Source organism: Pyrus communis, chromosome 13 (assembly GCF_041283825.1).
Source record: "Pyrus communis isolate YQ-2024b chromosome 13, ASM4128382v1, whole genome shotgun sequence".
NCBI lineage: Eukaryota > Viridiplantae > Streptophyta > Magnoliopsida > Rosales > Rosaceae > Pyrus > Pyrus communis.
Window position 1 is genome coordinate 23,738,001 of NC_142577.1, and position 13,585 is coordinate 23,751,585.

The 13,585-nt window shown below is 39.7% G+C and overlaps 1 long non-coding RNA gene and 1 pseudogene across 1 annotated transcript; both read right to left on the minus strand.

Moving 5' to 3' along the window:
* Positions 1-3,346: 3,346 nt before the first annotated feature.
* LOC148691973 (uncharacterized) lies at positions 3,347-5,016 on the minus strand (annotated as a pseudogene).
* A 4,217-nt stretch (positions 5,017-9,233) lies between these two features.
* LOC148691974 (uncharacterized) lies at positions 9,234-13,244 on the minus strand. The gene is made up of 6 exons (XR_015954661.1): positions 11,714-13,244; positions 11,276-11,496; positions 10,318-11,185; positions 10,094-10,192; positions 9,920-10,004; positions 9,234-9,829 (listed from the first exon to the last, which is right to left on the minus strand). It is a non-coding gene; the product is annotated as an uncharacterized LOC148691974 (long non-coding RNA).
* Between the last annotated feature and the right edge of the window lie 341 nt (positions 13,245-13,585).

Below are 13,585 nucleotides of genomic sequence, written 5' to 3' on the forward strand. Positions count from 1 at the left end.
CTTTAAATTGTTGTCCCACACGATTGGTCTTCTCCAACATAATTAATGTATGGGATAATGGCCATCGGGACGGTGAGGAAGATGAACGGTGGAATGTGAAAGAAAAAGCATAAGCAAAAAATAACAGAGGACAAAGGTTAAAAAAGGAAAATAATTTTTACGAGTAATTGCAGGTTGCATGGGAACATTGAAACACGTCGTACGTGCGGCATGGTATTAGGAGTGGTTTAAAACTGTTGCTCCTTCAACTCCTCTCTCTCTCTCTCTCTCTCTCTCTCTCTCTCTCTCTCTCTCTCTCCTTTCTTACAATATTTAACTTGGTTTATTGGTTTTGTTGTGGTTCTAATACTTTAATTTGTTTGATTAAGGAGTGGGTTAAATCTGATTAGGGTTTGTGTTTGATTAATTGAATCTGATTAGAGGTCTAAAATTGCCTATGAGAGATCCGAGCGAACTTAATTGTCATGGCGCTCGAGTTCCGTTGCGGGCATATAAAAACGCCAAAAAGGAAGGCCTGCCTTTGAGTGAGAAGATGTTTGCATTCTCCTCTTGCGTTGAAGGAAGGTTTTATACATTATTTTTCGGTCGTTTTTTCCTTTGACAAATGATTTAAAAACTTAGAAAAAGTAGAATACTCCGGAGCAAGGCCGAAAATTCCTTCGGCCGTTTCAAATGGGTTCTTGTTTTTGATAAGAGAGCTCAATTTCCCCCGGCCAATATGTGATATTATTATATGGCGCACTATCATGGTTTTACATGTGTTTTCATTTACTCTATAATTCATGTTACTGCCCTAAATTTGTATTCCCTTCTGGATCAAGTATTTTACTCCAAAAAGTTAACCAGGAACAATATGCAAGAGCTTTCGAAGTAAATAATCAATCCCTTGTTATAATTTATAAATTTCTTACGAGGAAACATTGATCTGATCCTAACTAAATTGATCTATCTGATGCTTTTACATTTCGAAGTTAATGTTGCATATTGATTATTGCGACGCTGATGGTCCTCCCAATATTGGTTGGGAGCTCATCCGTCGACAGTGAGCTCCTTGTGGAGCAGTTTCACTCTCTTTGCCATTTGGCATTGGTCATGAGACTCACATTTTTTTCTAATTTTTTTTACAATCCTCATAAAAAAAAAAGTAATAATTGGATTGAACTCTTGATGACATATTTATTTACATGAAATGATTCTCACATTAAAATTTAGAATTTGTAATCCAGTAACGCATAAAATTTGGAAAGATCAATTAGAGGACGAACACTTACCTACACTCCCTTGAGCTTCTTAGAACCACTAATAACACAATATCATATGATTTTACTTCTTCACACGTCATTTTGTGATTTGTTTGAGATACCGTTCCCGCTTGTGTTTGACCGGTGAATTCCCTTCAATCGTAGGGCAAGGCATTCCAGGCATTCCCATGTAAAATGATTCATGGATATAACAAGTGGATGGAGTGCCATCTGTTAATCTTGGGCCCGTGGGCAATGCCCAATAACATCGTTTTTCTAGCACACTTTTGTGCTCTCACTTTAACCTATTTGTCCAACCTCCCCATGTCAGTCCTTAATTTTTTTTTTTTTTTTTTTTTTTGCTCACATCTCTAAAATCATTCACTTTTTTTTCTCATGGGAATATTCACATATTTATTTTTACTTTTCACATTCTTAATTTTCAGTTGTCAGATCAAATGAGTTGAAGAAGAATAATGATAAAAAATTAACAAAAGTGTGCGTTCGACAGATTAATAAATTAAAAAAATATCAATAATAAAAAACAAACAAAGTATGTTAGAAGTAAAATAGGTGTACGAATTGAATATTTTGTTGAGTAAACGGCTTTTAAACCGACAAAAACTATTCCGTCGGGCAAACTTTTGTAAGACAAGCCCTATTTTCTAATAGTGATAGCACATTACATAAATACTTACACATACACTTTGCACAGCCACTACGACAATGTTTGAAAATAAAGAAGGCATGTCTCTATTTCTAATAGAAAAAAGTCGGCTGCTAGTCTTTACAGACCAATTAAAAATATAGTAAAATATAAATATAGGGATAATTTTTTTGCAGGAGGTGTCCTAATCTTATGCAATGCACGAAACGAAAAGATATCTACCACTAGGGTTTAATACACACACACACACACACACACACACACGCATACATATGCATAAATTAGTACACACACATGTGGATGCAAATTTCTTCTTCCTTGACTTGGACAAAATTGTACCTACAAAACAAATAACACCTTAGATCAAGGCCAAGAGCCTCACGCGTCCACGATGAATGGGGAGGGATGGCTTTGGCTGAAGAACCTCTGATGCCAAAGTTAGAATTTAGAGAAAAAAGTGTTTGAGAGTTTTGGAGAATTTTAGCAAGAGTGTGGAACTACGTTTTGGTGAAAATGGAAACCAATATATAGGGCATGGCCGGTCATCTTTGGAAGAAAGAGTGGCCGGCCCTTGGGTATTTTTTGGGGATGTAATGAGTGATTTAATTGGTGATTAATGGATTAATTAGGAATTAATCCATTAATTAGCCAATTAACCTCCACTTGAGTGGAATGTTATGTAGGTTATAAAATAATTACCTAAGATGAGGATGGATGAGAATATCTTTGAATTGGTTACCTATTTTGGACACTTTTGACTTGATTGACGGATGATTGTTCACTGCTTGCGCGTAAGAATCCCGATATGCCTTAAGAGTATTTTTGTCCTCTTTTACCCAAAAATCCATGTGTCGCCTTATGATTATTTTTGGCTCCACAAATGCTCCCACACCTGCTGGGCTGCTCGTAGGAAAGGGCAGCAGGTGTAAAGATCTTCTTGCTCTAGGAAACTTAGGATTGCTTCCTGTTAATGTAGATTCCCTCTTTAATATGAAATTAGATCCTTCTAGGAAAGGGAAATAAATTTCTCTCAAAGCCTATTTAAGTCCACCTTAAGTGGGTTATTAAATCAACTTTGGAAAGTGATTTATTCTACCATACAAGAGAGAGAGAGAGCTTAGAGGATATTTGTTCCCCTTCCTCTAGCAATCTTCTACATCTTGCCCGTGCAAATGACCGTCTTTTGTTGTTTTCTTCGTCTTCTCTATGCCGCACCAGTGTAATAAAAACTTAATTTCTTCTTGTCTTCTTCTTGGATAGTGTTATCGTGGGGCAGCCGTTAGGGTGGTGCGACACGTCGGCTGGCAGGGGCTAGGAATTGGCTCAGCATGGGCCGATGAGGTGTTGTGGCAGGGACCACTGCTTTAGGCTACTCGGCTTGGCTAGAGCAAAGGGCAGTTTGTGCGGCTGTGGTGCGGATTGTGGCGCTGGGGTATAGTCAAACATGTGAATCAGTCATCTTTTGCTTCCGGTTTGGATAGTAGGGAGGTGATGTCGTGTACTTCTTCAAGTCCTTGAATGTGCATTAGAGTGCCTTGTCCCAAAGTGCATGCTTCTTTGCCAAAGTGAAAGAGTTTGCAAGAGTTAGATCTTCTTTCATGATCAATTTTTTGAATAACGGGTAGTCTGCTGGAAGTCCTTTTTGGAAGGTTGCTCTAGCCATCGAGTCGTTGCATCCGACTATCCTTACCTTCTCTGCTTTGAACCTCTTCACATAGTCACGAAGCGACTCTTTTGGGTTCTTCTTTACGTTGAACAAATGGTTGGACTTCTTCTTGATCGAGTGATAGGATGAATATTCTTTGGTGAAAACCAAAGAAAGTTCGTTAAAACTCCGGATAGATTGTGGCGGCAGGGTGTAGAACCAATCTTGCGCCTCGCTTTGTAGAGTGGTGGTGAATATCTTGCACATAAGATCGTCGTTGTTTCGATAGAGGATCATTGCACTTTGGTAGTGCTTTAAGTGTTTCTCTGGGTCTTCATCTCCTTTGAAAGATGTGAAATATGACATGCTGAACTTGCGTGGAGGCTCTGCCTGCTCGATCTCGTTCGTGAAGGGTGACCTGCTTATGTTGGTCATGTCCTGTCGTAGAGCCTCATCGGCCACTTCGTTGCGTTAGAAATCACGTGATTGCTTGTTTAGGAGCCTCTCTACTTCTTCCTGAATTTGCCTTTGTGGTACAACGGAGCTTTCGGCTACCCCCAATCTTGGCCTGCTGGTCTAGGCTGCTCTTCTACGTGCTCGGCTAGTTTATGCCGCTGCAACGGTGCATGTGGTGGATTCCTAACAGGTGAGGGATTTCGCAGGCTGCTGGTTGAACTTAAGCCATATTGAGTGACTGCTTCTCTCCGCCCATTGTACTGCCTAATCCGATGTGATGTGAATGATGCTCCTTGCGGGCCTAGCCGCAAATGAACACTTCGCTTAGAAGGCTGCTCATGTTGATTATCGGAGTGTGGCCCCAACCGTGATTGTATGCTCGTTCGTGGGCTTAGTTGAGAGTGCACGCTCCTTCACACGCTAAGATGGGAGTATACGCTATCTTGGGAGCTCAATTGGGAGTGTACTCTGCCTAAACGCTCGGTTCGTGGTTGATCGAGTGGTTCCTTGTCGGGATGTTGCTGGAGAGGTTCTTCGTCTGCCCTTGTCCTTCTTCGGGACACCTCGTTTGGAACACGTTGCATCTTGTTGAGCTGTAAAAGCTGGTTCACTAAGGTCGTCTGCTGTGCTAGGGCGCTCGTTAACTCTATGACTTGTCGAGACAAGTGTTGTTCGCCATTTGGATTGGAAGAGCTTGGAATGAATGTTTCTCCTTGAGCAATGGAAGTGTGGTAGACTCCGGGCATGAGATTTGAGCTGGGAAATGTCAAATCTGCCGAAAAATATAGTGAAAATGCTCCTGGTTTGATCATCGGTCCGGAAATTTGGAGCTGGGACGGTTGAATTGGTATTGGATCGATTTAGGCTGCTTGGAAGGCCATAGGAGTAGACTGTACCATGGGAGCATGTTGGGCCATGAGAGCAGGCTGGGCCATGAGAGCAGACTGCTCAGCAGGATCAGGCTGGGATATGAGAGCAGGTTGCTCGGTGGGAGCAGGCTGGGCCATAAGAGTAGGGAGCAGGCTAGGCCACGAGAACAAGCTGGGCCACGAGAGTGGGCTGCTCGGCGTGTGGCACACGTGGGTGCGAGGCTAAGGCTCGACTTGGCAACGTGTTGGGCTTGGAGTGACATGGCTTGGGTTATGGCCTTGGTGCCATGAGCCTTGGATGGCACGGCTCATGCCGTGGTAGTGGTGCCATGGATCTCGCCACGGGTGGCCACCGCTGTGGATCCCATGGTGGAACCTTGTGGTGGTGGTGCCACTCCCCCTAGAATCACATTTAGTTTCGTGGATCGCCGCGGTCCCATTTCTTGAATATTGTAATTTTCACTCATAATGTTTTCTAAATTTCTAGTCATCGTATTTCTCTTTTTCGTTTTATCAAAGAATCTTTGCAAATAAAAAATTCTAATAATAAGAACGTACAAAAAATACAAGTGGACTAGAAAATAGAGAAAAAACCCTTTTTATGTGAAAGTCTTCTACGAGTGTGAATTTCAACTCTCAATGAAATCACCAATTTATGGATGCAAATTTCTTCCTCCTTGACTTGGACAATATTGTACCTACAAAACAAATAATAGCTTAGGTCAAGGCCAAGAGCCTCACGTGCCCATAATGAATGGGGGGGGGGGGGGTAGGGCTTTGGCTGAAGAACCTCTGATGCCAAAGTTAGAATTTAGAGAGAAAAGTGTTTGAGAGTTTTGGAGAATTTTAGCAAGAGTGTGGAACTAGGTTTTGGTGAAAATGAGAGCCAATATATAGGGCATGGCCAGTCCTCTTTGGAAGAAAGAGTGGCCGGCTCTTGGGTATTTTTTTGGGGCGTAATGAGTGATTTAATTGGTGATTAATGGATTAATTAGGAATTAATCTATTAATTAGCCAATTAATCTCCACTTAAATGGAATGTTATGTAGGTTATAAAATAATTACCTAAGATGAGGATGGATGAGAATATCTTTGAATTGGTTACCTATTTTGGACACTTTTGACTTGATTGATGGATGATTGTCCACTGCTCGTGCGTAGGAATTCCGGTATGCCTCAAGGGTATTTTTGTCCTCTTATACCCAAAAATCCACGTGTCACCTTATGATTATTTTTGGCTCCACAACACACATGCATACATATGTATAAATTAGTAAAATTACATGGAAAATTAACAAACATAAAATAAAAGATTTTAATATGATATTTTTCTTAAATACGGGTTCTCACAAACTCAAATTGCTTGTAATATGAAAGGCAATTTTAGAGCTTTATATATAAATGAGTTTATAATAAGGAGGAAAAGTCTATTATGACCCAACAACTTGGAAATTCGGAATACAAATACCGTCATGGAGTTGGATTTCAAAATTTGTGCGGATCTCATCAAATCTTTGATTTTCCATTATTTAGTAAATACCGAAGGATTTTGTAATTGGAATTCAATTTCGCTGTTTGATTTTGATTACCCTTACTTGAACGTGTCGTTAGGACTAAATGTGACTAATAATTCTTGGTTGGAAATGACCTAATGCGCACGAAACTATATGTTTCTTTTTCCGTGCCTATTTTAGCTACTAGGCAAATATTGACTAATTTTCATGTATTTAATTGTTTGTGTTAAGAGCTTTATTAAGTTGCTCTCTCTCTCTCTCTCTCTCTCTCTCTCTCTCTCTCTCTTCAGTCTTTGGATTCTGTTCAGTTTTTGGTTTTTATCGTTCTGCAGAAACTTACGCACTCCCTTAATTTTCCCAAGCATACAAGTTTTGGAACCCTACAATACTTCATAAACCCTCCACTAGCTAGCGTTAAATTGTTGTCCAACACGATTGGTCTTCTCCAACATAATATATGGGATAATGGTTATTAACGGGACGGTGAGGAAGATGAACGGTGGAATGTGAAAGAAAAAGCATAAGTAAAAATATAACAGAAGATAAAGGTTTAAAAAAGAAAATAATTCTTATGAGTAATTGCAGGTTGCACGGGAACTTTGAAACACGTCGTACGTGCGGCATGGTATTAGGGTTAAAAAAGGAAAATGATTTTTTCGAGTAATTGCAGCTTCCATGGGAAGTTTGAAAGACATGTAAAGAGAGTTGAATCTTCCATGGGAACCAGGAAAATAATTTTTACGAGTAATTGCAGCTCCCATGAGAAGTTTGAAAAGTATGTCGTGCCTTGCTTAGAGTATCTCCAAAAGAAATATTAAAATCTTAGGTAGAATGATAATGTGCGTATTTGACGGCTCCAAATATGTTGTCACTTTTTGTGTGTCTCATTACTAATATTTTGACACATGTCCTCTAACTTAACTTAATCTCAAACTTTCTTAACTTTTTATTTAACATCTATAGCGCGTTTACTAATCCGTAATCAAATTGAGAGGAATTGAATTGAGGAGGAATTGAAATGAGGTGGAATCAGAATCAGAATCAGATTCTTGTGGAAGTTGTTTACTAAAACTGTCTGGAATCGGAATACAATTCCATAAAGCTGTTTACTAATTCAGCAGAATCGGAATATAAACCAGTATGTTTACTAAAATGCCTTTGTCTCAAATCAAATATTATATATATATTTTTTTAGTAAAATTTGATGTAGTATATAATAGTAAGAAAAAATTAAATAGCTTTTTTATTTCATAGACATACTAATGATCTCGTTTATTTATTTATTTTTTTTTATAAATTTAAGTATTGACTTTAAAAGGATAATCTTGGGTGAGAGAAGATAGAAATGAGCTGGTTGAAAGGAAAAATAAGCCTAGGGTTAAAAGGATAATCTTGGAAATAATGAAAGTAAGTGAGGGCATAAAGAGAAACAAAATTATCATTCCGATTGCTTGTGCAATCCGGAATCCAAATACCTTGTATATGTTGGGAATCCAAATCCTCTAATTTCAGGAATTGGATTCCATTTTTTGTGTGGGCCCCACACACTTTTGATTCCTTCCAATTTTAGTAAACACATGTATAATTCGTAATTGGAATCAGATTCCTTATTCTCATTCCGATTACAGATTAGTAAACGCGCTATTAAAAGTTAAAAAAAATCCAAAATAATCTAATTGTTGGGTAACGAGGCCTGCAAATCCAAAATAGAATTCTTTCTATGGTTGTTGGGTTACCAACGTAAGCAAACTTCTTCCCAATTTTTCTCCATCGTTGTACTGCTTCTTCACTTCTTTCCAAGCTAGCTAAGTTCAACCAGAGTTGGCTTGGAAAGAAGTGAAGAAGCAGTACAATGATGGAGAAAAATTGGGAAGAAGTTTGCTCACGTTGGTAACCTAACAGCCACAGAAAGAATTCTATTTTGGATTTACTGACCTTGATAACCAAACAGTCAGATTATTTTGGATTTTTTTTTTATACTTTTAAATGTTAAATAAAAAGTTAACAAAGTTAGAAACTAAGTTGCACTAGAAGAAGTGTCAAAATATTAACAATGAGACCTAAAGGAGACACGCAAAAGGGGACAGCAGACCTGGAGCCATATTTGACATAAAAAATCTCTCAAACTGAAGTGTTATTTGCTGACTGGATTTGAAGGCTTTGTGATTTGGAATCAAATTTGACATCAATGTCAAATTTATTTTTAATTCATTTTAATGGTGGGTCACCTATTCCACTAATATTTCAACTAATTAAAATTTTGTTTCAACATTTTTTTAATAATTACAACCATTTAAAACTCTATTTAAATAATAAAATAACATTTGACAATTTGGTTGGAGAAGTACAAAATTTGACATAGGGCTTCAGATTGCCACATCAGCCATCAATTCACTACTACATAAAACAGTTTTGGCGACAAAACATAAATCGTCACGTAAAGTAGAATTTCGCCGCGTTGCGCAAAATTGTTTGTGTGACGAAATTTGAGTTCATTGCATAAAATGTATAGGGACAAAGTCTAATCGTCGCACATACCTATAGGTGCGACGAAATAGAACTTGTCGCATGAAGTTTAAAGGGATAAATGTATAGGGACAAAGTCTAATCGTCGTACATACCTATAGCCCAAGAAAGAGTGACGAGGGTGTCTTTCATCGCCTATAGTTTTATGGGACGAAGCTCTCCTTATCTTAAGATTATACTCTGTTGTCGTGTTTGTTAATAGGGTGACGAATTATTTCGTTGCGCAACCATTGTTAATTTTTTTTAAAAACATATTTATAAACTAAATTTTAAGCAAAATAATTTTGTTTGGTTAAATTGAATTAGGAACAGTAATTGATAAAGAAGAATATTAATTAAAAATAAATATGAAAATGTAAGTACAAGCTGGAAATTTTTTTAAAAGTACGAATGTTTAATTAAAAAAAAAACTACAATAAAAAGTCATCAGAGTCAGCTCCGGCAGTTAGCTGTACTGGGTTGGGGGCATGGGAAGTCGTAGGCGTAGTGGGAGGAGGTGTAGCGGCGGGGATGTTGAAGCTTCCCCTTGTAAGAGCGTGGTGATGATCTGGGCCATCCTAGACTCTTGGGTAGCTATATAAGCATGCTGGGTGGCGATATGGGCAGTCTGCTTCGCAATGTACTGATTTTGGGCCGCTTGCTGCTGGAGTTCCGCTACTTGCTTCATCAATGATGCAACCTATCTCTAGGTGGAGGTGGAAGATGAGGTTCCCGTATCACGATAGCGGGTATTTCCCATGCCCCGATACACCTTCCCCCACCTAAGACTGAGTTTTTGGTCGATGGTGTCTGTCATGATATGAAGACCTGCATCCTCAGGGAAGGGGGGGCAACTCCTTCATCGGGGTGTTAGGGGGAAGCTGGGAAGCCACTTCCTCGAGGATAGCCTAACTCATCTCGACCATATTAACCTATAATTATAAAAGCAAGTTAATTAATATTTATATAACATTTACTTAAAATGAATAAGAATTATAAATTTAAAAATTACAAAAACTTACATGGAGCTTCTTCGTCAACTCATCGCCAGGCTGTATGTACACCTCCTTGAATGTGTCAATCTCAGGAAACTTCGACCTCGTTAGCCTTAAAAATTAATAAAGGCATGAGTTATTAGTTGTGTAATTTAAAGTAAGAGTAATGATTTTTTTTTTAATTTTTAAAAATGTGGTTACCTGACGTCGCTCCTCCATCCTGTATAAGAAGCGTCGGGAGCCGGAGTGGTGGAAAAGCTTCTTCTTCAACCTATTTATTGTGTTGGCCTTGCCTCTTTTCTGTTAAAAAGAAATGAACCGTATTAGTGCCGATATTAATTATGAAGTATTCAAATAAATTAATAAACGGAATTAAAGTGTTAATAAAATATTATTAATCTAAATAATTTATATAATTCACTTACCAAGTATTTTTCATCTTGAAAATGGGTGTAGTGTGACATCCCACATAGCCCAAGGGGAGTGATCCTTGAATGTATATTCTCATCCCTACCTAGCACGAGGCCTTTTGGGAAGTCATTGGCTTTGGATTCCGTAAGAACTCCGAAGTTAAGCGAGAAGGGGGCTAGAGCAATCCCATGATGGGTGACCCACTGGGAAGTTGCTCGTGAGTTCCCAAAAACAAAACCGTGAGGGCGTGGTCGGGGCCCAAAGCGGACAATATCGTGCTACGGTGGTGGAGCGGGCCTGGGAAGTGATCCGCCCCGGGCCGGGATGTAAAGTTTGGTATCAGAGCCTAACCCTGGCCGCGTGTGTGCCGACGAGGACGTCGGGCCCTTAAGGGGGGTGGATTGTGACATCCCACATCGCCCAGGGGGAGTGATCCTTAAATGTATATTCCCATCCCTACCTAGCACGAGGCCTTTTGGGAGTTCACTGGCTTTGGATTTTGTAAGAACTCCGAAGTTAAGCGAGAAAGGGGCTAGAGCAATCCCATGATGGGTGACCCACTGGAAAGTTGCTCGTGAGTTCCCAAAAATAAAACCGTGAGGGCGTGGTCGGGGCCCAAAGCGGACAATATCGTGCTATGGTGGTGGAGCGGGCCCGGGAAGTGATCCGCCCCGGGCCGGGATGTGAAATGTAGAGCCAGGCCTAATTTTCAGGGCACTTCACCAACTCTAAGGGGCACCCATGTGCTAGAGTGACAGTCGGATCGTCGAATTTCTGGAAATACTTGTGGAGGTCACTCTTTCACTGAGTGAACCAGTCGGTGAAGAGTTCTTGGATGTATTTGATTTGATTGGCATCAAGGTCCTCGAGCTCATAATGATGCTGCGAATAAGATAAAAATTAATCAAAGTTACCAGTTATTAATTTTGCACAATTTACTTAAAAAATAATGAAAAAATAAACTTTGCTAACCGAGCTCATGAAGAAAGGCGTCCTTGGTCTATTGTGGGATAAGTCTCCAAGACTCCCATTGCATTGGGCAGTGATGACACACAACGAAGCCAATGTTATGGACCAAACGGTTGTGCTGCTCCTTTGTTGATGCCGCCCGATGTCGAGCATCCCATGTAATCTTTATATGCTCCTGGGTGGTGCATGTGAGTTGTGAGGTGCCCATGAGCTTGCTTGGGCCCCTAGTGTTTTTACGAGTTGCAAAAATGAAATAAGTTAGTGTAAAAATAAATTAAATAATCTACGAAAAATTTGACAAAACTTCCCCTAAAAATACAACATTTCCCAAAACCTACAAACAAATATACAACACCAATACCCAACAATTCACACATAAAGGAACCGAATAATAGTATATTAAATTTATTAAATTAGAAATTTTCACAAAAGATGTATTACCTGTATCGGCTTCCTCTCTGTATGCAGTGGAATTCGATGCATACTCCTCTACCTTGTTGGTAATCCGAGCAGTTGATGAGTCCGCTAGGTGCTTAATAACGGATGAGTCACCAAAGAAGTAGATGACTCAAGCATTGTAGACATCATGGCCTGGGGTGGATGTAAGACAACCTCCGACGTTGGGGCTAGTATTGGTAGAGCGGTGGCGACTGTAGGCGTAGGTGGTGGAGGCGTCGGCAAGGATCTACCTATTGACCTACGCTACTGTTTGGACCCAAACTTGCACCATCGGCCCGAGTAATCGAGGCCGTTGAGTGAGCGTACTTCCACACTATCGATGAATTGGTGAAGATAATTTTATTAATATTAAAAGATAACATTATGATTTTTATCATAATTATCTTTTAATAATGATTTATCTTGACATTTTCATGTGAAAATAATATATCTCCAAGCTAGGAAACAGGTGGGAGAATTCAAGATAATTCAAGTTGATGTGGATGTTTGGCATATGGGTGTCTGGTTGGATCAGTTTTTGGTTAACAGATATGCACGACATCAGATAATGAAGCATGCAGAACATGATGATATTATGAGGTCACTTGGAACTACTAATAGGATTGGATTCCGAACAGATTATTATCCATTTAAATATGGTGATAATTAAAAATGAATTTAATATTCATAGGGTCAGGATGCATGCGGCAGTTTTGGTAAAAGATGATGAGAGCCTAGGAAAGCTAGGTTTTTGCTGATGTGATAAGCCTAGGATTTGATGGTGATGGAGTTATGATAGGAAGCCTAGGTAGGCTAGGTCTTTGGTCATGATGGGATAAACCTAGATGGGTTTTCATTTGAAAAGTCAGCCACACGGATCATATTTCATTCTGCAAGTTAAAGTTGTAGTCGGACTCCACAATTATCTAGCCCATTATTATGTATAGTAGGCCAAGACAAGAATAAAACGTAGTAAAAATCAACATTATAAATACAGAGTTGCATCTTCAGTTTGAGGACCTCCAATTCAACACACAATTGCCCTGCAAAAAACCTCTCAAACATCTTGAGATTTTTTTTATTTTCTTTTTCTCGCCGACACAACTTCAGTTTGGATAAACAACATTGTGAAGGCAACCGGCGAACATCTTCAGTTTGGATAAACAGCACTGTTGCCGTACAATCAGTCATTCCCGAAACACCTTCAGTTTGGATAAACAGCATTGCGTCGAGGCTGACTGGTTATATATCCAAGTCTCGGTTAAGAAGGATTTTCGAATCCTTATTGGCAGAGGTCATCTCATTAGCCTTCTCGGCGAAGTGAGGTGTTACCAGGTTACCACATTCGACACCCTGAGAGTCGAATTTGGTATTGAACTTCGCAAAACTAGCAGCCTTGTCTTCAGGCTTGAGAATCCAAAGGCCGAGATTTGTTCCTTCCTCGGCTGCAGTCGCAAGATAAAGAAGTCAGCAACGCGCTCAACGCAACATCAACAAATTTTACTCCTTGGTCAAGCTCGACCAATGAGTTAGCACGTCCCACATTCAACCGAAGGATGTAGTTAGCTTATTAGTTACTCGGCCTGCACACCACGTAGGCTTTGTAATTTTTAGGGTCAACAACTGCCTAATCAATTGCGACATCTACAAAATCCAATTGAACGACAAACATTCAAAACTATGTTATTTGTGATATCCCACATCACCCAAGGGAGTGATCCTTAAATGTATATTCTCATCCCTACCTAGCACGAGGCATTTTGGGAGCTCACTAGCTTCGGGTTCCGTAGGAACTCCGAAGTTAAGCGAGAAGGGGGCTAGAGCAATCCCATGATGGGTGACCCACTGGGAAGTTGCTCGTGAGTTCCCAAAAAC